This window comes from Bombina bombina, chromosome 4, assembly GCF_027579735.1.
Source record: "Bombina bombina isolate aBomBom1 chromosome 4, aBomBom1.pri, whole genome shotgun sequence".
NCBI classification, from domain to species: domain Eukaryota; kingdom Metazoa; phylum Chordata; class Amphibia; order Anura; family Bombinatoridae; genus Bombina; species Bombina bombina.
The window spans coordinates 656,727,902-656,754,620 of NC_069502.1; positions in this window are offsets into that span (position 1 = coordinate 656,727,902).

Here is a 26,719-nt window from a genome sequence, read left to right on the forward strand (position 1 = left end):
TTATTAATAACACTACATAACCTTTAAAATGGATGTTTAAAACGTTTACTGGCATGTTAATCGTTTTCGTGAGGTACTTTGGTGATAAAACTTATTGGGGCATGATTTTTTCCACATGGCTGAAGTATATTTCTGCATAGAAACAGTTAACTGAGGTTTCCCACTGTTGTAATATGAGTGGGAGGGGCCTATTTTAGCGCTTTTTTGCGCAGTTAAAATTCAGTCACAGTCTTCCTGCTTCTTCCTCCTTGATCCAGGACGTCTCTAGAGAGCTCAGGGGTCTTCAAAATTCATTTTGAGGGAGGTAATCAGTCACAGCAGACCTGTGACAGTGTGTTTGACTGTGATAAAAACGTTAATTGTTAAATTGACTATCCGTTTTGGGTATTAAGGGGTTAATCATCCATTTGCCTTGTTAACTTAATACATTTACTGTGAAAATTTGGTTGCTATAACTGATTTGGTTCATTGTTATTTCAACTGTGACAGTTTTTTTGTGCTTCTTAAAGGCGCAGTAGCGTTTTTTTATATTGCTTGTAAATTTATTTGAAAGTATTTTCCAAGCTTGATAGTCTCATTGCTAGTCTGTTTAAACATGTCTGACACAGATGAATCTGTTTGTTCACTATGTTTGAAGGCCAATGTGGAGCCCCATAGAAATATGTGTACTAAATGTATTGATGTCACTTTAAATAAAAGTCAGTCTTTATCTGTAAATAAATTATCACCAGACAACGAGGGGGAAGTTATGCCGACTAACTCTCCTCACGTGTCAGTACCTTCGCCTCCCGCTCAGGAGGCGCGTGATATTGTGGCGCCAAGTACATCAGAGAGGCCCATACAAATCACTTTGCAAGACATGGCTACTGTTATGACAGAGGTATTATCTAAATTGCCAGAATTAAGAGGCAAGCGCGATAGCTCTGGGTTAAGGACAGAGCGCGCTGATGATGTGAGAGCCATGTCCGATACTGCGTCACAATTTGCAGAACATGAGGACGGAGAGCTTCATTCTGTGGGTGACGGATCTGATCCAGGGAGACCGGATTCAGAGATTTCTAATTTTAAATTTAAGCTTGAGAACCTCCGTGTATTGCTAGGGGAGGTATTAGCGGCTCTGAATGATTGTAACACAGTTGTAATTCCAGAGAAATTATGTAGGCTGGATAGATACTATGCGGTGCCGGTGTGTACTGACGTTTTTCCTATACCTAAAAGGCTTACAGAGATTATTAGCAAGGAGTGGGATAGACCCGGTGTGCCCTTTTCCCCTCCTCCTATATTTAGGAAAATGTTTCCAATAGACGCCACCACACGAGACTTATGGCAGAGGGTCCCTAAGGTGGAGGGAGCAGTTTCTACTTTAGCTAAGCGTACCACTATCCCGGTGGAGGATAGTTGTGCTTTTTCGGATCCAATGGATAAAAAATTAGAAGGTTACCTTAAGAAAATGTTTGTTCAACAAGGTTTTATCTTACAGCCCCTTGCATGCATTGCGCCTGTCACTGCTTCTGCGGCATTCTGGTTTGAGTCTCTGGAAGAGGCCATTCGCACAGCTCCATTGGATGAGATTATGGACAAGCTTAAAGCACTTAAGCTAGCTAACGCATTTGTTTCTGATGCCGTTGTACATTTAACCAAACTAACGGCTAAGAACTCCGGATTCGCCATCCAGGCGCGCAGAGCGCTATGGCTTAAATCCTGGTCAGCTGACGTGACTTCTAAATCTAAATTGCTTAATATTCCTTTCAAAGGGCAGACCTTATTCGGGCCCGGCTTGAAAGAAATTATTGCTGACATTACTGGAGGTAAGGGTCATACTCTTCCTCAGGACAGGGCCAAATCAAAGGCCAAACAGTCTAATTTTTGTGCCTTTCGTAATCTCAAGGCAGGAGCAGCATCAACTTCCTCCGCTCCAAAACAGGAAGGAACTGTTGCTCGTTACAGACAGGGCTGGAAAGCTAACCAGTCCTGGAACAAGGGCAAGCAGGCCAGAAAACCTACTTCTGCCCCTAAGACAGCATGAAGAGAGGGCCCCCTATTCAGAAACGGATCTAGTGGGGGGCAGACTTTCTCTCTTCGCCTAGGCTTGGGCAAGAGATGTCCAGGATCCCTGGGCGTTGGAGATCATATCTCAGGGATATCTTCTGGACTTCAAAGCTTCTCCTCCACAAGGGAGATTTCATCTTTCAAGGTTATCAGCAAACCAAATAAAGAAAGAGGCATTTCTACGCTGTGTACAAGACCTCTTAGTAATGGGGGTGATCCACCCAGTTCCGCGGACGGAACAAGGGCAAGGATTTTACTCAAATCTGTTTGTGGTTCCCAAGAAAGAGGGAACCTTCAGACCAATCTTGGACCTAAAAATCTTAAACAAATTCCTAAGAGTTCCATCATTCAAAATGGAAACTATTCGAACCATCCTACCCATGATCCAAGAGGGTCAGTATATGACCACAGTGGACTTAAAGGATGCCTACCTTCACATACCGATTCACAAAGATCATTATCGGTACCTAAGATTTGCCTTTCTAGGCAGGCATTACCAGTTTGTAGCTCTTCCCTTCGGGTTAGCTACGGCCCCGAGAATTTTTACAAAGGTTCTGGGCTCACTTCTGGCGGTGCTAAGACCGCGAGGCATAGCGGTGGCTCCGTATCTAGATGACATTCTGATACAAGCGTCAAGTTTTCAAATTGCCAAGTCTCATACAGAGATAGTTCTGGCATTTCTGAGGTTCCATGGGTGGAAGGTGAACGTGGAAAAGAGTTCTCTATTACCACTCACAAGGGTTCCCTTCCTAGGGACTCTTATAGATTCTATAGAGATGAAAATTTACCTGACGGAGTCCAGGTTATCAAAACTTCTAAATGCTTGCCGTGCCCTTCATTCCATTCCACACCCATCAGTAGCTCAGTGCATGGAAGTAATCGGCTTAATGGTAGCGGCAATGGACATAGTACCATTTGCGCGCCTGCATCTCAGACCGCTGCAATTATGCATGCTAAGTCAGTGGAATGGGGATTACTCAGATTTGTCCCCTCTACTAAATCTGGATCAAGAGACCAGAGATTCTCTTCTCTGGTAGCTTTTTCGGCTCCATCTGTCCAAAGGGATGACCTTTCGCAGGCCAGATTGGACGATTGTAACAACAGATGCCAGCCTTCTAGGTTGGGGCGCAGTCTGGAACTCCCTGAAGGCTCAGGGATCGTGGACTCAGGAGGAGAAACTCCTCCCAATAAATATTCTGGAGTTAAGAGCAATATTCAATGCTCTTCTAGCTTGGCCTCAGTTAGCAACACTGAGGTTCATCAGATTTCAGTCGGACAACATCACGACTGTGGCTTACATCAACCATCAAGGGGGAACCAGGAGTTCCCTAGCGATGTTGGAAGTCTCAAAGATAATTCGCTGGGCAGAATCTCACTCTTGCCACCTGTCAGCGATCTATATCCCAGGCGTGGAGAACTGGGAGGCGGACTTTCTAAGTCGCCAGACTTTTCATCCGGGGGAGTGGGAACTTCATCCGGAGGTCTTCGCTCAACTGATTCATCGTTGTGGCAAACCAGAACTGGATCTCATGGCGTCTCGCCAGAACGCCAAACTTCCTTGTTACGGATCCAGGTCCAGGGACCCGGGAGCGGCGCTGATAGATGCTCTAGCAGCCCCTTGGGTTTTCAGCATGGCTTATGTGTTTCCACCATTTCCTCTGCTACCTCGACTGATTGCCAAGATCAAACAGGAGAGAGCATCAGTGATTCTGATAGCGCCTGCGTGGCCACGCAGGACCTGGTATGCAGACCTAGTGGACATGTCGTCCTGTCCACCATGGTCTCTGCCTCTGAGGCAGGACCTTCTAATTCAGGGTCCTTTCAACCATCCAAATCTAATTTCTCTGAGGCTGACTGCATGGAGATTGAACGCTTGATTCTATCTAAGCGTGGCTTCTCGGAGTCGGTTATTGATATCTTAATACAGGCTCGGAAACCTGTTACCAGAAAAATTTACCATAAGATATGGCGTAAATATTTATATTGGTGCGAATCCAAGAGTTACTCATGGAGTAAGGTTAAGATTCCTAGGATATTGTCTTTTCTACAAGAGGGTTTAGAAAAGGGCTTATCTGCTAGTTCGTTAAAGGGACAGATTTCTGCTCTGTCTATTCTTTTACACAAACGTCTGGCAGAAGTTCCAGACGTTCAGGCTTTTTGTCAGGCTTTGGCTAGGATTAAGCCTGTGTTTAAGACTGTTGCTCCGCCGTGGAGCTTAAATTTAGTTCTTAAAGTTCTTCAAGGTGTTCCATTTGAACCCCTTCATTCCATTGATATTAAGCTGTTATCTTGGAAAGTTCTGTTTTTGATGGCTATTTCCTCGGCTCGAAGAGTCTCTGAGTTATCTGCCTTACATTGTGATTCTCCTTATCTGATTTTCCATTCAGACAAGGTAGTTCTGCGTACTAAACCTGGGTTCTTACCTAAGGTAGTTTCTAACAGGAATATCAATCAAGAGATTGTTGTTCCATCATTATGTCCTAACCCTTCTTCAAAGAAGGAACGACGTTTACATAATCTGGACGTAGTCCGTGCCCTGAAGTTCTATTTACAGGCAACTAAAGATTTTCGTCAAACTTCTTCCCTGTTTGTCGTTTATTCTGGTCAGAGGAGAGGTCAAAAAGCTTCGGCTACCTCTCTCTCCTTTTGGCTTCATAGCTTAATACGTTTAGCCTATGAGACTGCTGGACAGCAGCCTCCTGAGAGAATTACAGCTCATTCCACTAGAGCTGTGGCTTCCACCTGGGCCTTTAAGAATGAGGCCTCTGTTGAACAGATTTGCAAGGCTGCGACTTGGTCTTCGCTTCATACCTTTTCAAAATTTTACAAATTTGACACTTTTTGCTTCTTCGGAGGCTGTTTTTGGGAGAAAGGTTCTACAGGCAGTGGTTCCTTCCGTTTAAAGTTCCTGCCTTGTCCCTCCCATCATCCGTGTACTTTAGCTTTGGTATTGGTATCCCATAAGTAATGGATGACCCGTGGACTGAATACACTTAACAAGAGAAAACATAATTTATGCTTACCTGATAAATTTATTTCTCTTGTAGTGTATTCAGTCCACGGCCCGCCCTGTCTTTTTTGAGGCAGATCTAAATTTTAATTAAAACTACAGTCACCACTGCACCCTATGGTTTCTCCTTTCTTGTCTTGTTTCGGTCGAATGACTGGATATGACATGTGAGGGGAGGAGATATATAGCAGCTCTGCTTGGGTGATCCTCTTGCAACTTCCTGTTGGGAATGGAATATATCCCATAAGTAATGGATGACCCGTGGACTGAATACACTACAAGAGAAATAAATTTATCAGGTAAGCATAAATTATGTTTTGTTTCAATACCATGTGTTTTCTACTTAAAAACTATATAGTTTTGACAGGTACATAAAAAACAACAACAAGGCTCTATTTCTGTTTAAATTGAGTGATATCAAAAATGCTAAAAATTCTACGTTTTTTTTTGGCATGTTCTTCTCTGAAAGTTCCAGTTGTGAAGGGTTTAAGATCATCTCGCTAAAGCGAAGAGCTTTAGATCATCAGGCCTTTATCAGCTTTTATGTATAGACAAAGAGATAAGATAAGGAGGGATTTGTGTATTGATAAATAGAAAAGATAAGGAAATATGCTCTTTCTGGAATCTCAGACTATTTTAAAGGGATAGGAAAGCCAAAATTAAACTTTCATGATTTAGGTAGAGCATGTCATTTGAAGACACTTTTTAAATTCACTTCTATTTTCAAATGTGCATTGTTCTCTTGGTATCCCTTGTTGAAAAAGAATATGCACATATCCTACACTAGTGGGAGCTGTCTGCTGATTGGTGCCTACACACATTTGTCTCTTGTGCTTGGCTACCAAGATGTGTTAAGCTAGCTGTCAGTAGTTTAATGCTGCTACTTCAGCAAAGGATAACAAGAGAATGAAGCAAATTTGATAAATGAAGTAAATTGGAAAGTTGTTTAAAATTGTATGTTCTATCCGAATCATGAAAATAATTGGGGTTTCCTATCCCTTTAAATTGGTTGTGTTTTTAATTAGCAAAAACAATTATTTGATATATAAAATAAAACTAAAGGAGCGATTTGTTATACATTTCATACTCTGGTATAACAAGTCATTGGAAACACATTAAGGGGAAATAGTACACTGTCCCTTTAAGGTGAATGACTGTCACATTGCTATGTCATATCTGTTTTTCCATTGGTAAATGTGTTTATGAGTTTATATATGAAACTCCATTGAAGAGACAGGGACACAAATAATGGAGACAAAAAAATATTTATGAATCAAACTGGGTAAAATAGAGACAATAACAAAAGAAAGGGACATGTTCAAGAAAATGTGGTGAAAGATGCTTACACTATGTAAAATAGGATTTTCTACATTGCTTGACTAAAAATGAAACATATCAATATTATTTCTCTATTTTGTTTTGCACAAGATTGTAAGAGAATTGGCTAACCTTGCCTAACCAAGCACACTTGTCTTTTAAACTCTCAAAGCAAAATAAACACCCAGATAAAAAAGTGAATATTATTCCTAAATATATATCAGTGTCACCTACTGACTGGAGATATTTTAAAATGTATTGCACTTTGTGTGTGTGTGTGTGTGTGTGTGTGAAATATATATATATATATTCCTCATATGCTGAACAAGACACATTTTGTGGTGTATCACTTTCTACCAATAGTTTGGGGAAAGTACCTTAGCAGTCAGAAAGCCTCTATCCCAAATGCCAGTTTTAGAATTCATGTTGGTTTCAAAATCAAAATATACAGCTTTAACTTAACCCTTTTTCTGTATTAAATGTACCTTTAACATATTTTAAGAGTGCTACTTGATATGCATGATAGAAACTGAATGACCTAGATTTCAAGTTGCGCGGCAAATCCGTTGAGAAAACACTGTGCTCGATATGGCTTTTTCCCATTTTGCATAGCGCTGCCATTACAAATTTGTAAAAAAACGCATTTAACGTGCGTGTTATGACACATATCGCACAGAAATCAAGTTCCAACTTGGCGGGCGAGTGCATGTGTTCCCCCATAGAGATCAATAGAGATAAAATGTTGAAAAAAACTAACACCCGCAATTGCGAAATAGTCATCGTATTTTTGCATTCCCCATTGAAGTCTATGGAGAAAAAAGTGGATCAAAAACACCCTACCCCTAAACCTCCATCCCCCCACATCACATAGTATCTATATACATCTATTAACCCCTAAACCTCCATCCCCCCACATCGCAAAGTATCTATATACATCTATTAACCCCTAAACCTCCATCCCCTCACATCGCAAATTATCTATATACATCTATTAACCCCTAAACCGCCATCCTCCACATCGCAAACAATAAATATATTAACCCCTAAACCACCATCCTCCGACATCAATAAATATCTAAATACATCTATTAACCCCTAAACCACCACCTCCCACATCGCAAACAAATAAATCTATTAACCCCACGTAGCAAACAATAAATATTAATACCCAGAATTTTTTTTCAGAATTCAGATAGAGCGTGCAATTTTACGAAACTTTCGAATTTACTCCTATTATCAAATTTTCTTCGTTCTCTTGGTATCTTTATTTGAAAAAGCAGGAATGTCATCAAACGAGCTGGCCCATCTTTGGTTCAGAACCTGGGTAGAACTTGCTGATTGGTGGCTAAACGCAGCCACCAATCAGAAAGCGCTATCCAGGATGCTGAACCAAAAATGGGCCAGCTCATAAGCTTAAATTCCTGCTTTTTCAAATAGAGATACCAAGAGAACGAAGAAAAATTGATAATCGGAGTAAATTACAAAGTTGCTTAAAATTGCCTGCTCTATCTGAATCATGAAAGAAAAATTGAAAAATAAATAACAGCTAGAGATAGACTATTAGTACTTAAATCTAATTTAGTTTTTTAATTGTTGTAGGGCAATGTAATATTTTAAAAAAGACTTAAAACAAGGCCTCGATCCGATATAAATCGTCGCCCGCAACGCCAAATTTTTGGTTTTGTATCACATATACGGCGTAACATAGAAGTTACGCTCGTATATTTCTGCCTTCGGCCGTAGTTTTTTGGCCCATAGACAGGTATACCAAACCAGCGCAGTTTGGTATCCAATATACAGCGTAAGGACTTACGTGGTGAAAATGGAGAAATCTTACTCCATTTTCACCTCGCCACAAATTGCAGGCGTAGTAAGCCTTACGCTGTGTATTGGAGCCCCGTAACTCCCTAAACTGCCTGCAAAATAAAACCTAACACCTAATGCATGCACAATGTCTATCTGTCAACCGCGAACTGCAAAATAAAACCTAACGCATGCGCAATGTCTATCTACCTGTCAACTGCGATCCCCCGCCACAATCCCTAATAAAGTGTTTAACCCCTAAACCGCCACTCCCGGACCCCGCCACCACCTACATTAAATGTCTAACCCCCTAATGTGATCCCCCTACACCGCCGCCACCTACATTAAAATTATTAACCCCTAATGTAATCCCCCTACACCGCCGCAATCTATATTTAAATTATTACCCCCTAATGTGAGCCCCTACCCCGCTGCCACCTATTTTAGCTATATTACCCCCTAATCTAATCCCCCTACACCGCTGCCACCTATATTAAATGTATTAACCCCTAATCTAATCCCCCTACACCGCCGCCACCTATAATAAATGTATTACTCCCTAAAATACTAAAATGTCCCTACCCTAAACTAAATTAAAAATAGCCCTGAAAAGGGCTTTTTGCGTGACATTGCCCCAAAGTAACCAGCTCTATTACCAGCCCTTAAAAGGCCTTTTTGCAGGGCATTGTCACAAAATAATCAGCTCTTTTGCCTGTAATCTAATCCCCCTACACCGCCGCCACCTATAATAAATGTATTACCCCCTAATCTAATCCCCCTACACCGCCGCCACCTATACTAAATGTATTACCCCCTAATCTAATCCCCCTACACCGCCGACACCTATATTAAATATATTAACCCCTAATCTAATTCCCCTATACCGCCGCAACCTATATTTAATATATTAACCCCCTAATCTGATCCCCTACACCTCCGCCACCTATATTAAAATTATTAACCACCAATCTAATCCCCCTATACCGCCGCCACCTATATTAAATTTATTAACCCCTAAAATACTAAAATTTCCCTACCACTAAACCTAAGTCTAACCCTACAAATAGCCCTGAAAAGGGCCTTTTGCGTGACATTGCCCCAAAGTAACCAGCTCTATTACCAGCCCTTAAAAGGGCCTTTTGCGGGGCATTGCCACAAAATAATCAGCTCTTTTGCCTGTAATCTAATCCCCCTACACCGCCGCCACCTATAATAAATGTATTACCCCCTAATCTGATCCCCCCCTACACCGCCGCCACCTATATTAAATATATTAACCCCTAATCTGACCCCCCTACACCACCGCCACCTATATTAACTATATTAACCCTAATTATATTAGGGTTAATATAGTTAATATAGTTATTATATTATATATATTAACTATATTAACCCTATCTAACTCTAACACCCCTAACTTAATTATTATTAAAATAAATCTAAATAATATTAATAATATTAACTAAATTATTCCTATTTAAAACTAAATACTTACCTATAAAATAAACCCTAATTAATAATTACATTGTAGCTATTTTAGGGTTTATATTTAATTTTCAGGTAACTTGGTATTTATTTTAACTTGGTACAATAGCTATTAAATAGTTAATAACTATTTAATAGCCACCTAGTTAAAATAATTACCAATTTACCTGTAAAATAAATCCTAACCTAAGTTACAAATACACCTACACTATCAATAAATTAATTAAATAAACTACAAATATCTAAACTAAAATACAATTAAATACACTAAACTAAATTACAAAAAAAAAACCCCACTAAATTACAAAACATAAAAAAGATTACAAGATTTTTAAGCTAATTACACCTATTCTAAGCCCCTTAATAAAATAACAAAGCCCCCCAAAATAAAAAAAATTTCCCTACCCTAATCTAAATTACAAAAGTAATCAGCTCTACAGGGAGTGCAGAATTATTAGGCAAATGAGTATTTTGACCACATCATCCTCTTTATGCATGTTGTCTTACTCCAAGCTGTATAGGCTCGAAAGCCTACTACCAATTAAGCATATTAGGTGATGTGCATCTCTGTAATGAGAAGGGGTGTGGTCTAATGACATCAACACCCTATATCAGGTGTGCATAATTATTAGGCAACTTCCTTTCCTTTGGCAAAATGGGTCAAAAGAAGGACTTGACAGGCTCAGAAAAGTCAAAAATAGTGAGATATCTTGCAGAGGGATGCAGCACTCTTAAAATTGCAAAGCTTCTGAAGCGTGATCATCGAACAATCAAGCATTTCATTCAAAATAGTCAACAGGGTCGCAAGAAGCGTGTGGAAAAACCAAGGCGCAAAATAACTGCCCATGAACTGAGAAAAGTCAAGCGTGCAGCTGCCAAGATGCCACTTGCCACCAGTTTGGCCATATTTCAGAGCTGCAACATCACTGGAGTGCCCAAAAGCACAAGGTGTGCAATACTCAGAGACATGGCCAAGGTAAGAAAGGCTGAAAGACGACCACCACTGAACAAGACACACAAGCTGAAACGTCAAGACTGGGCCAAGAAATATCTCAAGACTGATTTTTCTAAGGTTTTATGTACTGATGAAATGAGAGTGAGTCTTGATGGGCCCGTGGCTGTTTTGGTAAAGGACAGAGAGCTCCAGTCCGACTCAGACGCCAGCAAGGTGGAGGTGGAGTACTGGTTTGGGCTGGTATCATCAAAGATGAGCTTGTGGGGCCTTTTCGGGTTGAGGATGGAGTCAAGCTCAACTCCCAGTCCTACTGCCAGTTTCTGGAAGACACCTTCTTCAAGCAGTGGTACAGGAAGAAGTCTGCATCCTTCAAGAAAAACATGATTTTCATGCAGGACAATGCTCCATCACACGCGTCCAAGTACTCCACAGCGTGGCTGGCAAGAAAGGGTATAAAAGAAGAAAATCTAATGACATGGCCTCCTTGTTCAACTGATCTGAACCCCATTGAGAACCTGTTGTCCATCATCAAATGTGAGATTTACAAGGAGGGAAAACAGTACACCTCTCTGAACAGTGTCTGGGAGGCTGTGGTTGCTGCTGCACGCAATGTTGATGGTGAACAGATCAAAACACTGACAGAATCCATGGATGGCAGGCTTTTGAGTGTCCTTGCAAAGAAAGGTGGCTATATTGGTCACTGATTTGTTTTTGTTTTGTTTTTGAATGTCAGAAATGTATATTTGTGAATGTTGAGATGTTATATTGGTTTCACTGGTAAAAATAAATAATTGAAATGGGTATATATTTGTTTTTTGTTAAGTTGCCTAATAATTATGCACAGTAATAGTCACCTGCACACACAGATATCCCCCTAAAATAGCTATAACTAAAAACAAACTAAAAACTACTTCCAAAACTATTCAGCTTTGATATTAATGAGTTTTTTGGGTTCATTGAGAACATGGTTGTTTTTCAATAATAAAATTAATCCTCAAAAATACAACTTGCCTAATAATTCTGCACTCCCCCATTACAACCCACCACCCACATACCCCTACTCTAACCCACCCAATCCCCCCTTAAAAAAACCTAAATCTAACCCCCAAGTGCTCCTTACCTGTCCTGAAGACCGGCGGAGAAGGTCCTGTTCCAGGCGGAGAAGTCTTCTTCCAGGCGGCAACCTCTTCTTCTTCCAGGATCCAGCCGGCGCGGAGCGGAGGAGTTGAAGACCGATGACCGCGGAGCTGAAGACTGTCCATCTGGAACTGAAGACCGGAGCCGGAGCGTGGAGGATCCTCTTTATACGATCGCCGCCGTACACTGAATAGGAATTCAAGGTACGCGATTAAAAATGGCTTCCCTTGAATTCCTATTGGCTGATTTGAGCCTTCAAATTCAAATCAGCCAATCGGATGCAAGCTACTTTAATTCTATTGGCTGATTTGAATAGCCAATAGAATAAGAGCTACTGTAATTCTATTGGCTGATTAGAATAGCCTTTTAAGGGCTGGTAATAGAGCTGATTACTTTTGTAATTTAGATAAGGGTAGGGAAATTTTTTTATTTTGGGGGCTTTGTTATTTTATTAGGGGGCTTAGAATAGGTGTAATTAGCTTAAAAATCTTGTAATTTTTTTTATTTTTTGTAATATAGTGTTTGATTTTTTTGTAATTTAGTTTAGTGTATTTAATTGTATTTTAGTTTAGATATTTGTAGTTTATTTAATTAATTTATTGATAGTGTAGGTGTATTTGTAACTTAGGTTAGATTTATTTTTCAGGTAAATTGGTAATTATTTTAACTAGGTAGCTATTAAATAGTTATTAACTATTTAATAGCTATTGTACCTAGTTAAAATAAATACCAAGTTACCTGTAAAATAAATATAAACCCTAAAATAGCTACAATGCGGTGTAGGGGGCTCACATTAGGGGGTAATATAGTTTAAATTGGTGGCGGTGGTGTAGGGGGATCACATTAGGGGGTAATATAGTTTAAATAGGTGGCGGCGGTGTAGGGGGATCATATTAGGGGGTAATATAGTTTAAATAGGTGGCAGCGGGGTAGGGGGCTCACATTAGGGGGTAAAACATTTTAATGTAGCTAGTGGCGGTGTAGGGGGCTCACATTAGGGGGTGATACAATTAATATAGGTGGCGGCGGGGTCCAAGAGTGGCGGTTTAGGGGTTAATATATTTATTATTAGGAGTGAGAGGGGGGATTGATAGAGGGGTATACGTGTCGGGCTATGTTTGGGAGCCGTGTTAGACAGTACGGGTGATTTTATAACTTAGTCAGTTTTTTTATGCGGTGGAAGTTTCTAAAGTGCTGTAAGTCACTGGCGACTCCAGAAATTTGTACTTACGCAGATTTCTGGACATCGCTAGTTTGTCAGACTTACGGCACTTTAGCATCTGACGGCACCGTATATGAGATAGCTCGAGTTGCGAGCTGAAACGACGGGCGGCGCAGGTTTCCACGCTTGCGCCGAAACCTGCGCCGTATATCGGATCGCGCCCCAAGTAGTTTAGTCTATTACTTAAAAGGTATTTTTATTGTTGTATTAAAAAAGCACTAAGCAATTGCTGATACTTAAAGGGACACACAAGTCAAAATAAACTTTTATGATTCAGAGCATGCAGTTTTAAGACACTTTCCAACTTACTTCCATTATTAAATGTTGCACAGTCTTTTTATATTCACACTTTCTGGGGAACAAGATCCTACTGAGCATGTGCACAAGCTCACAGTTTATATGTATACTTGTCTGTGATTGGCTGATGTCTGTCACATGGTATAGGGCGGCGTAAAATGGGAGAAAAAAATTAATTTCTCAGAAAAAAATCTACTACTTATTTGAAATTCAGAGTAGGTGTTAAATAATTGTCTTTTTATTTTGTACTTGTTAATTATGTAATTCTACTGCATTGAAGACCGCTGATCCATAACCTGTCCGCCTGCTCTGGGTTCGACAGAAATCAACCCAATCGAATACGATCAGGTTGATTGACACCCCCTGCTACCGCCGCGAATCTGCAGGGGGCGGTATTGCACCAGCAGTTCAAATGAACTGCTGGTGCAATGATAAATGCAGACAACGTATGCTGTCGGCATTTATCGATGTGCAGCGGACATGATCCGCAATATTAGATCATGTCCGCTCTCACCATAATAAATAGGCCCCTGAGTCTGAACTTTAAATGAGTAGTAGATTTTTTCTGACTAATTACAGTTATGTCTATTTACACTCCTCCTGTATCATGTGACAGCTATTAGCCAATCACAAATGAATATATGTATAGTCTGTGAATCTTGCACATGCTCAGTAGGAGCTGGTGACTCAAAAAGTGTAAATATAAACAGTGCACATTTTGTTAATGGAAGTAAATTGGAAAGTTGTTTAAAATGGCATGCTGTATCTGAATAATGAAAGTTTAATTTTGACTTGGGTGCCCTTTTAATAGATACCATTGCAATATGCATTATTCATCTATTTAAATAGATTTTTACCTTTTTTATTTCATTTTTTTACACTACATATGTGCAGTGTTTATTACTGCATGTCACAGCCCTACAACGGCAAGGCAGCCTCTGCAGGAAGGTTTATCTTAGCCTGGTATCATAACACTTCTAGGCTGGTTTCATGTAAAGTGAATAGACTAGTTAACAGGGAGTCAGAGTTGCTCATGCTTAGAACTAACACAATAAAACTTAGGTTTTAAAAATTCTCCACTCTTATAACACTAGGGGCAGAGGCAACTCTGAGAATTTTTAAGTGCTATTTTTGCAAGACAACAAGTAAATTATTTGCTGTTTTTCAGTTTCTGATCAGTGGCTGCACATATATGCCTCTTGGCATTGGCTTACAGATGTGCTCAGCTGCCTCTTAGTAGTGCATTGCTGCTACCAATAGAATGAAGCAAAATTGATAATAGAACATACATTTTTAAACAACATCTCAATTTACTTCTATCTGCATAATAAAATAAAAAATGGGTTTCATGCCCCTTTAAAGTTAACTTTTTGTTGCATTGCTGAGGTTCGATATTTTGCACTTGCAGGCAGTTTGTCTGTAGTCTGACTGTAAAACAAGATAGTGTTTTTCTATAAAAAGTCTTTTTTTCTGGAAATAGTTTTTCCAGAGATTACCTCACTAAGCCCCTGATATTCAAAACATCATCAGACCAATGGGAAAATGTTTTTTTTTTTTTTGTATCGCCAAGTTTGCAGTCCATTGGTGTGTTGAAATTTTAAAAAGGGAGCTGAATAGCGAAATGCCAACGAGTGGTAATGTTCTCCCATAGGATATAATGGGGATATCGGCACTCGTTTGTGCTATCAGCAGGAGGGGGGGGGGGGGTGTCAGCAATGTATTTGAAGTGACTCAAAAAAAAGAGGTTTCTGTGTAGGAACACTTCAAATAATGCATACCTAACCTTTCAACTACTAAACCTAAACCACCTGCCTCACATTGGAAAATATGGTTGAAAACCTGTACCTAAACTGCAGGGCAACACTTGGAGTATATCGCACTACTGGAGATGTTTCCAAATTAAATGCATGTTACTCTCCTGTAAATACAGAAATGTATATTTTAAAATAAAAAGAACATTTTTTTTTCTATGGAACATAGGGATTTCAAGTATTTCTTTTAAAACACATAACATATTAAAAATAATTACAAATGATATTGCATTTTTAAAGATATTAAAACAGCACCGCAGCCAATTCTAAAAAAGAATTACACCTAATCTAATAGCCCTATTAAAATAAAAAAGCCCACCCAAAATAAAAGAAAACCCTAGCCTACAATAAACAGCCAATGGCCCATAAAAGGGCCTTTTGTAGGGCATTGCCCGAAGTTAAACAGCTCTTGTACCTGTAAAAAAAATACAAAGACCCCCCCCAAAATAAAAAAACCTAACTCTAACAAAAACCTAAGCTACCCATTGCCCTGAAAAGGGCATTTGTATGGGCATTTAGCTTGTTTATGAATAGCCCAAACCCTAATCTAAAAAAACACCCAAAAAACCTTTAAAAAAACCTAACACTAACCCCCGACGATTCACTTACAGTTTTTGAAGTCCTGCTTGAAAGATCTTCATCCAGGCGGCGAGAGGTCTTCATCCAGGTGGCCTCTTTCATCCAGGCGGCAAGAAGTCTTCATCCAGACGGCCTCTTCTATCTTCATCCAGGCGGCATCTTCTATCTTGATCCCGGCAGTGCGGAGCAGCTCCATCCTGAAGACATCCGGCGCGGAGCATCCTCTTCATACGGTCGCCACCGTACACTGAATCTTCAATGCAAGGTACGCAATTCAAGATGACATCCCTTGCATTCCTATTGGCTGAAAATTTTGAATCAGCCAATAGGAATTAGAGCTGCTAAAATTCTATTCGCTGTTCAAATCAGCCCTCATTGTATTGGATGTGGGTTTTTTTTTTTTAAAGGGTATTAGAATAGGAATAATTTTTATTTTTTTTGGATAATTTCGTTTTTGTTTTTCTTTTAATGGTAGGTTGGTTTTTTTTGTGATTTTAGTGTTTTTTATTTTTTGTAATGTTAGTTTTTAGTGTAAGGCAGCTTAGGTTTAATTTCACAGGTAAGTTTGTATTTATTTTAACTAGGTAGTTAGTAAATAGTTAATAGTTAAAATAAATAAAACAGAATTTATGTTTACCTGATAAATTTCTTTCTCCTACGGTGTGTCCGGTCCACAGCCCGCCCTGGCATTTAGTCAGGTTTAAATTTTAAATTTTTTGTCTTTTGTACACTACAGTCACCACTGCACCCTATGGTTCTCCTTTTTCTCCTAACCGTCGGTCGAATGACTGGGGGGCGGAGCTAGAGGGGGAGCTATATGGACAGCTCTGCTGTGTGCTCTCTTTGCCACTTCCTGTAGGGAATGAGAATATCCCACAAGTAAGGATGAAGCCGTGGACCGGACACACCGTAGGAGAAAGAAATTTATCAGGTAAACATAAATTCTGTTTTCTGCTTGTTTTATGCATCTCTGATCCTAGGTATTTATGTTCATCATTCATTCATCGTTTAATAATTAGTTGTGTTTATTTATTTATTTAATTTTATTTTTTTATACAGTTGTACCGCCATTCTCCTCCTGTTACACGAGACTGGTCTGAGGCCTCACAGTAATAAAATATTTTCATTATCTTTGTCACCTGTCATGCTTCAGAGGACTTTAGGGCTTAGGCCTTGTAGGGAGGGATAGTTCATAGCTTTGCTTTTTTTAACTCTCTTCCCACAAACAATAAATGGGAGGTTATAAGATTAGGATGAAATTTCACAGTGCTGGGGATCTGCCCATCACTCTAATCTACTTTTTTGCTAGTATCCACTATGCTCTCATACCTGGCGACTAGAAGAAGCACTGACAGAATTATTTCTGTTTTCGTTTTGTTTTCAATGTTTATGCTGCTTTCTTGGCAGTATCTATTATTTACTGATGAACAGAACAATAATATTATTGTTTGTTTATTATATTTTATAATATCTCATTGTATTTTTTAATCTCTGCAAACAATATCGGCAGTTATATACTGTATTTATATTCAAAATGTCATAAAAAAGCATTAAACAAACAAAAAAAAAGTGGGTGAACGGTGGTACGTGATCAATGATCATAGTTCTTAGGCTGGAGAAACGGTGTTTCTGCTGGGCGAAGTGGCGTGCCACTGGCTGATTGGAGCCTCCCTTCTTAATGGCCTCCCTGATCGTGTGTCTATGGTTGGCCATCCTTTCATGGAAGATTGTAATAGTTTTCTCACATAAAACAGGGAGCATGGGCAAAACAAAATATAGACAACGTGTGCTGCTACACGTCACCCTGTGTTGTATTTTATAGTGATTGTTGGAATGTGGGTGCTGGAACGTAGGGCCCATCTGCATACCATTTCAGGTAATGCAATCCCGACACTTGAAACATCCCTTCTTAGCCAACTTAAGCCATGTGTCCTTTTGGTAGGATTGCGTAGGGTCAGTCTTGACCATTATATCTTGTATGTTCCTGGCTCGTTTATAAGCCATACAAGGAGGATTCAGTCTCCAATTTGACAGACTCTTGCCTGTCTGTAATATATCCCATCGATTACAGACTGCTTTAGTTATGCGGTTATGTTCAGGGGTGAAAGTCGTAACAAAGTTCAAAGTAGTGGTCAGGGTTTGTTTGTGGATCTTGGTCCGTTCCAGCAACGTACGTTGTGAATGGCCATCTAGCGGTTTCTAGCGGTGTCAATATCCTTCTTGTCATACTCTCTAGCCTGTAGTTTTATGCACATAGAGCCTAACTGATTTTGGAGGATAGCAGAATAAGAGTTGTTCCGAACCACCCTGGTCAGCTGAGAGGAAATTATACCCATCTTTTGATGGTCAGGATGACAACTTGTTGATAAGAGAAGCAAGTTTCTATCCGTTGGTTTGGTGTAAAGAGATGTACCAAACCTACAATCCCCTTCAGTAAGGACTTTGACTATATTGAGGTCCAAAAAGTGTACATTTTGTGCACTGCATTCCATCTTAAATTTGATGGGAGAGTCAATATGATTCAATTCAGACACCCACTGGTAAAGATGTAATAAACTACCTGTCCAAAAAAAAACCCCATATCATCTATGTAACGGGTATAAAAAGTGATACATGGATGCATTAGGGGTTTCATGATAACAGACTCATAACCCAGCATATGCAGGTTAGCATATGTAGGGGCCATGTTTGACCCCATGGCCGTGCCTGACAGCTGGAGATAGAAATCTCGTTTGAATTTAAAATAATTCTTCTTCAGACAATGTTATATGAGTTCTATTATGAACTCTAGTGGAGGACCACTGTAATTGGTGGACTCACTCACAATGGATATGACAGTCTCCAAACCAGCCTCATGGGGAATAACAGTATATAAACTGTCAACGTCCATGGTGACAAGGATGTCATCAGGTTGTAAGCTGGTGTATTGTTGGAGTTTGAGAATCATAGCTGTGGTGTCCTGCAGGTATGAAAAAGAATTGCGTATGACTGGCTGCAAATGGTGGTCAATAAACTCAGCAACCCCAGAAAAAATTGAACCCCTGGCAGAGACAATGGGTCTGCCAGGAGGGTTGTCAAGACCCTTGTGTATTTTGGGTAATAGGTACAATATAGGTACTTTCGGAAAAGGTGTGGTTATATAGTCAAATTCATTCTCAGTGATATGCTGTGATTGTAGGCCATGAAGCAAAGTCTGATCAATTGACATTTTTAATTTTGCAGTAGGGTTGGCATCAAGTTTCATATAGGTGTGTGTATCTCTCAATTGTCTAGTGGCTTCAAGTTTGTAATCACAGTAATCTTGGACCACTATGGCCCCACCCTTATCAGCCGGGTGCACAATAATGGTGTGGTCATTGGATAGGGTGGTCAAAGCTTTGCGTTCATTTATTTGCAAATTAGAAAAAATGTGTGTCATCTTTTGTAGCACAATCATTGCAAATAAGACGTGTGTAACTTTTGATGGATGGATTGGTAGTCTGGGGATCAAATTTGGACAAGGGTTTAAACCTTTTATTACTGGGTACAAGTCTGTCATCCTTGAAAAATTCCCTAATGTTAAGTGTTCTCTGAAATTTATGTATGTCAACAGAGGTTTGAAAGTTATCACGTTTATACACTATATTGGTCGTTTCTTGACACTGTTTAGTTTTTTCTTTGTACCCCCCTCATCTGGTGTGGGGCCTTCCCCGTTTTTTGACTGTGAATGTGGGGGTTTGTTGTAGGATCTAGTAGTTATACAACTACGTGTGTCCCTATTGTCAGTATGTGTACTAATAGCATCTACATCAGAGGAGTCACCTCCACTAGTATCAATAGGAGCTTTGTTCCTCTGGGTGCGTTGTCTGGGCCTGTATGGTCTGCTGTTGTCATCCTTACTGTATAACCATTTATAAATGCGTTTTTCACAATAATCGTTCTCTACTGTATTAAGTTTACTGTTCTTGAAACTAAGTAATTCGTTGTGGTATTTTCTAACTAGGCCCTCCAGTTTAGTGACACAATCTTCTGACTTGTCATCTATTAGTACTTGATAACAGCTAGTTTTAATAATGTCTATTTCAACCTGCATTTTCCTTTCTAGGCGACTAACCTCCTCAATTGTGAGTAAAATTAAATTATACGAATACTTGTTTAATATACAACACCATTTCCTGCAAAACTCAGGTTTGGATCTACCTAGTGTGGGTACATTACTGACTCTAAAACCCCTAGGGATACATTTAGTACTTGGGGGATGCTGAACCCCAACTAAAACTGTAATTGATCTTCAAGTATCAAGAGGAGAAAAGAAGGGAGATAGAGGCTGCAGAGAGAGAGAGAGAGTGGGGGAGAGAGGCTGCCGAGAGAAAGAGGGAGAGAGAGGAAAGAGAGGCTCAATGGAGACATGAGCTGGAAGTTTTGCGAATTAACAGAACCAACCTGTCTCCCCAAGCCAGTAATCGTGGGGAACCAGCAACAGAGAAGCCCCACCTGGAGTATTTTCAAATGTTAGAAAAGCACACTGACTTGGATATATTTTTCTGAGGGGCTTTGAGAAAGTATGGAAGCAGTAACAGCTGCCCCCAGAGCAATGGGTTCGCTATTTAGCTCCTCGTCTGAAGGTTAAAGCCCTGGATGTATTTGCTTCCCTGCCAGTGGAGGATGACAAAGACTATGAGGCCATAAAAACAGCCTTATAGAAAAGCTTTAACCTCACTCGAGAATTCTACAGAAAAAAAATTCGGAGTGTCTAGCAGAGTGCAGGTGACAGCTGTACAGAGTATGCTGCACAGCTGAGGGCTGCTTTTAAGCAATGGACTGGGGGCCTAAAAGTCCTTACTTATGAGGCTTTAGAGGATTTGATGATTCTGGAGCAATTCCTTCATACAAAGAGTCCTAAGGCCAGAGAATGGATTCTGGACAGAAAGCCCAAAACAGTGGCAGAGGCTGCAGACCTGGCTAATGATAATGCCAACAACAGAGCACCTGCAGCAAGGCAGGTAACAGTTCAAGCTGAATCTCCTAAATGGAAAAGGGCAACCAAGCCATCAGAGAGACCATCTCCTCTACACCCTACAGTCAGAGGGGCAGGGGCCATATAGGGATAGGGGGATACCCGCCCGTGTTTTTATTGTAACCAGATGGGGAATCTGAGTTATACCTGCCCAGAGAAGAAGAAGCCTGAGCCTGGGAGTGTGGCTGGGGGACCAGCAGCTGTTTTGTTTGTGGGTGGGTTCACAAGGTAGAAACGGAGACATAACCTACAGAGGGTAGGACCGGGTGGCATTAGGACTCAAGGATAGTGGAGCTTCAGTTACCTTGGTGCGTCCTGGAATAGTAAAGCCAGAGGACATATCAGGGAGGACTGTGTCTATCCAAGGAGTTGGGGGAGTTTGCCCCGCAGTGCCTGTGGCACGAGTGTACCTAGATTGGGGTGTAGGAAAAGGTTTGCAGGAAGTTGGGATTTCTGCGGATATCCCTGTCAATGTTTTACAGGGGGATGATTTGGGCCAGATGCTTTGTCATTATGCCCCAGAAGACAACACCTGCAACCTGGAAGGGACAACAGAGGGCCCAGCACCAACTGAGGTACTGTGTAAAACTTTGGGGGACCCGGAGGGGAGGCTGGGGATAGACAAATCTCTAGCTGCACCAGGGTCATGGGTATCCTACCAAAGGATGGAGAATACTTGAACAAGGTTGCTGGGAGGGGGAGCTGAGGGGTAATGCAGCTCTGCTTGTGTTTAAACCAGTCATGTCTTGTTTTAGTGAAAAGGGATCTATTGCAAATGATTGTGGCAATGTCGATTATCTTGAACATGGTTGCTGGGAGGGAGAGCCTAGGGTTAATGTAGATTTACCTGAGCCTGTATCAGTAATGTCTTGTTTCAGTGAAAAAGAATATACTGCCATTGATGGCAATGTGTGCCAAGCGCCAGGCCATAGAGTAGTGGGAGAGATTGGTTTACCCCTGTTTATGAGTGAGAGTGGGGGGGCAGAGATAGGATGTTGATGCCCTAGAGGTTGTTGGATGCTGTGAGCATGTGATGCCTGATGTAGTGTGTGGCAATGTGAGAGGGCAGTAGGGCTGGGCATAAGGGCAGACTGAGTGTGTGTACCATTCTGTGCTTGAACCAGTATTGCATGCCCAAGAGAAAGAGAAAGGTATTGATGTGCAGTGCCAGGACCAAGTGAAAGGACCCTGGCAGATGGGATTGCTATACCACAGGAAAAGAAGCTTCTTGTCTGGTTTCCCCTGAGGTAAAATGCAATCTTAGTGACGATGCCAGGATAGAGGATATATAAGCGTCTACTGTGTACCTATAGCCCAGGGAAGGTGCGTCTAGCAAGCACCCAAAAATACAATGGATAAAGGAAAAAACCCAGGCGCCAACTATACGAAGGCAGGTAAATACATATACTGATGAATAAAATTAAATAAAATAAAAACAATTTATTACATCCAGATGGGTATACACATACAATAAAATACAATAAAATACAGTAGAACCAAATTTCATGGATCCATGATGGTTTTACAATAAAAATGGATATGAAATTAAAACAAAACAATGTGTTGTCACAAAAGAGTAATAACAAGGATAAAATCTAATGGTAGTAAAAACAATTGAAGCCTTCTATAAAATAATAATTATTGTTGATCTTCTAATGAAAATGTGCACCAAATTAAACTATCAATAAAGTGAAGAGTCAATTTGTGATACTGTTGGTGTAGGAGGATGAAGAAATAAATAAATAAATCAGCTGAAATAAGTGGTCTCCAAAGTGTGTGAGAGCTGTCCTGATCCAAAAAGTATATTTACTTGTAAATCCAAGTGATGTGTGTTAGAAAAAATATCGAAAAAATCCAAATAATGCTTGTGAAAAAAATATAGGTGTGTGAAAAAATAAATGCAAATAGTTCAGATGAAAAAAGTGCTGAAACCAAATGTCAACCAGTGACAAATGAAAAAATAGAAAAACAAACGTTGTCAAAACCAAATCCGAAAAAATATATATGCTCTAAGATCCAAAGTCTATGTCTAAACAGACACCCTTGATTAAAAAAGAGAGGAACCGTGATGATGCAAAAAATATAAGTGAATGCAAACAAAAAAAAGGGCTACAATGAAAAGTATGTCTGAAAGTGTAGTAAGATTCCTAATCCCCTTGATAGATGAAAGTTCCACCATAAAAGGTTGATAGTAGAATGTCACTAATAGATTTTAGGAGAAATGCCTGTATATGCACGATTGCAGGTGTAATCCCTCCTAGAAAAAGAAAACAAATATAGTGTAGATTGTACAAGAAAATGTCACATATAGATTAAGGCTTACCAGTGTCTACGTGTTTCGGCCCGTCTCAGGCCTTTCTCAAGACTGGTTTTTAATTTGTGAATAGGTGCCTTATATAGGGTACTTGACCCTTAATCGGAAGTTGATTAACTTCCGGTTTTTCGTGTGACTATCAGTATTGCCATATAGTGGCTTATCATCTAATTTGATAATTCCTTATCAAGACCCCTTAGTGTGATGATAATCATATTTATTTTATTAGTTTTTAAAAACATTTCTTAAAAGTTAAGTGCAGAGTATATTCACCTTTTTTTTCCTCAGTATGTCGTGTCGTCACTTCCGGTTAGAGCCGATTCAAGCCTAAAATATTTTGAGGTGTAAGTGTCTTAAGATATCTAATTCTACCGCGGGTACCCACCGCTCACTGGTCTAATAGTATAATGGGGTTAATTGTAGTGACAGAAGAAAATGTTTTATTTTTTCGTTCTGTACTCCGTTTTTGGCTGGCTCTAATTGGTCGTGACATCACGATAATGGCGACATTGATTGGGCAATGAGAGGCCATGTATATAGATGCTTACGTCTATATGAGGGTGTTGTCCGTGATCTCTTCATTGATTGGAGTAAATGTGATGTCTACATTACAGGTAAACATCAACCGATGTCTTTAATAATTAAGAGGATGGGGGGTTTCTCAGTATTTCCTATGTTGTCATATGAGATGTTCTGATAATCTGTACTTTTTAGCAATGAAGCTAAAAAGCAAGAATTGGGTCCGGTTTTTATACAAGCGAGACCATCCTTTCAGTGCAGTGTTCATGTAACTACATTGGATGTTAAATATCTGGGATTCTTACTCGTGCCGACTGACTTTTAACATTTAGCACTGCCTTGAATGTATTAGTTTATCATATTTAAAACCGGTCGGTATAGGGTTTAACATGAAGATGAACCAAGATACAGAACTGTGAATGCGGGCTTATACTCAAACATACTAATGTACTTTCTAGTAGACCATTTGATGACTTGCATGCATGGCACGCTTATATCTGATTCTACCTATATGTACGGTGTCCATGCATTATGAGTCCCCTGATTCCTTACAGCTTCGGAGCCAGCATTATATGCCGCTAGATATGGGTAACTCCCATCATAGTGTTAAGAAGAAGCCTCCAGTTATCTAACAGTTTGGGGAAACTCTAATATTAATGGTCCTTTTTTCTTTGATGACAAATCCTATCTTTAACCATCATATTGTCCGTCTTCTATATTTGAAAAGTGTCCTGATATAACTTTATAGCACTTAGGATTGCTTTTCAAAATATAATATGAAAGAATATTATAATCGTGGTCCAATAAAGGATATTCCACGGTCAGAGAAACGAACAGGGATCGGACCATATGTGAGGATACAGTTTTGTTTTTAATAATATTATCAGTAAGTAATTGAAGTTTACCAGAAAAAGGTTTTGTATGAATACACAATCTCCTTAATACCATTACTTAGGTATAAGGTTCCTGTGTGTATTCAGTTTTAATGGTGGATTTAGTATATAATGACACAACTATGATTCTCTGTAGTTGTGACTGACTCATATGAATTATTTATAGACAAAGATAATTTATATATTGAGATATGAATGTTATGAATGAACTTCTCAGAAAGTCGGTTAAGATTTGGAGATTCGATATAAGTAATAAGTTTGATATGACACATAATAGAAATTGAGCAGTGAAGGCTGACGATTTCCAAATATTTAAACATAGGAATTTCAGTAATGCATTACCCTTTATAAAGTTGTCCTAGCATGCTTATATACTTTATCGATGGTGCACATACCTTGAATAAGTGAAATTAGTTTCAGATACAGCGTGTCTTACTTGGATATGGTGTTTAGTTCAATGTCTAAGGAGACAGGAGAGCAGCGTCTGATGCCTGCAGCGTGTGAGCAACTCCGGCGTGCTGCGCAGTGAATACTGAGAGTCGGAGGTGACGTCAGCAATAGTCTGAGCGTCCGTTTGAATACTGGTAACGAAGAGAGATGCAGCTTGACACAGGTGCAAAAGAATAAGTGAAATTGATTTCCATTCAACTTAGTAAATCAAGTTATAGCGAAAAGTTAAAGCCATCAAAATAAAGGCCAAAAAGTGAGCAAAGTTTTAGAAAGTGAGAGGTTGAAATTATCCTCCAATATTAAGGATTGCTCAAGGCTAATTATTCTTTAAGATATAAAGAGACAAGATGCTGTCTCAAAACACTCTTTAATAATCAAGCAATGTCTTATGGGTAAAGTGTGTTTAAATAGTCTACCTGAGGGGAGGAGAACTTGACTTAAAGGCACAGTGAAATGGTTGATGCTGACAGATCCCCCCATTCAAGAGGGCCTCCCAGCAGTCCGAGGGCCCGGCTTAAAGGGAAAGCGAACATGAAAGTCCTTCAGCAAGTCAGGTGCATTTAAATCACGGAGAGGGACCCAGGAATTTTCATCATCCCCATAGTCCTTCCAATGTACCAAGTATTCAAGGGTTCTTCTACGATACCTAGAATCCAAAATCCCATCTACTTCATAATCCAGTGGATCAGGTATAGGGAGAATGGAAAGATCAGAGGACGGAGGTGTTGTTCCCAGATAGGGTTTCACCAAGGACACATGGAACGAGGGATGTATTCTCATTGTGGCCGGTAATTTCAAAGTCACCGCATTGTCATTTATTACCCTGAGTATAGGGAAAGGTCCTATAAATTGATCAGGAAGTTTTTTACTGGGTACAGGTAACCTGATATTTTTAGTTGATAACCATACCATATCTCGGGGTTTATATACCGGAGATGGTATCCTCTTTTTATCATAGTATTTCTTCTGAGCTTCTTTGGCAGAGGCCAAATGATCTTGTAGTGTGTCCATAACTTCTTTCAATGAGTCAGTGTAGTTGGACACTGATGGAGAATGGGAAGAAGTTATAGTATTTGGATATGTTCGAGGATGAAAACCATAAGTTGCATAAAAGGGAGAGACTTTTGTTGAAGTATTGTTTGAATTATTATAGGCAAATTCCGCGCTTGGTAACCATTCTAACCAGTCATCCTGTTGAGATGAAATAAAACATCTCAAATACTGTTCAAGTGTCTGATTCAAACGTTCTGTTTGACCATTTGATTGGGGATGGAAAGCTGTCGTAAGTCTGAGTGTAATTTGTAAAGCTTTACATAAATATCTCCAATATTTGGAAGTAAACTGACTTCCTCGATCAGTTACAATTGAAGCAGGTAAACCATGTAATTTAACTACATGGCTATGGAAATATTTGGCAGTGGTAGAAGCACTTGGTATTCGTTTTAATGGGATGAAATGGGCCATCTTGGTTAAATGGTCCACTACAACCATTATGGTATTATGACCATTTGAAATTGGTAAATCTACAATTAAGTCAATTCCAATCATATCCCAAGGTTTCAAAGGTATTGGTAAAGGTGTTAAGAGACCATAGGGCTTATGATGTTCTTTCTTTTTCTTTGCACAAATGTCACAATTTATCACATAGGAATGAATGGAAGTTTTCATCTGGGGCCACCAGTATTCCCTACTTATTAGTTCAGCGGTTTTTTCAATGCCAGGATGTCCGGCTAAAGGGGAATCATGGTGTTGGTGGATAATCTGGTTCCTTAAAGTTGGTGGAACATAGATCAACCCATCTTTCATATATAATCCAGATTCAGTGTCTGGTGTACAAATAGGTGGAATTTGAGTATCCACGTTTTGTGCTTGATAAATATCA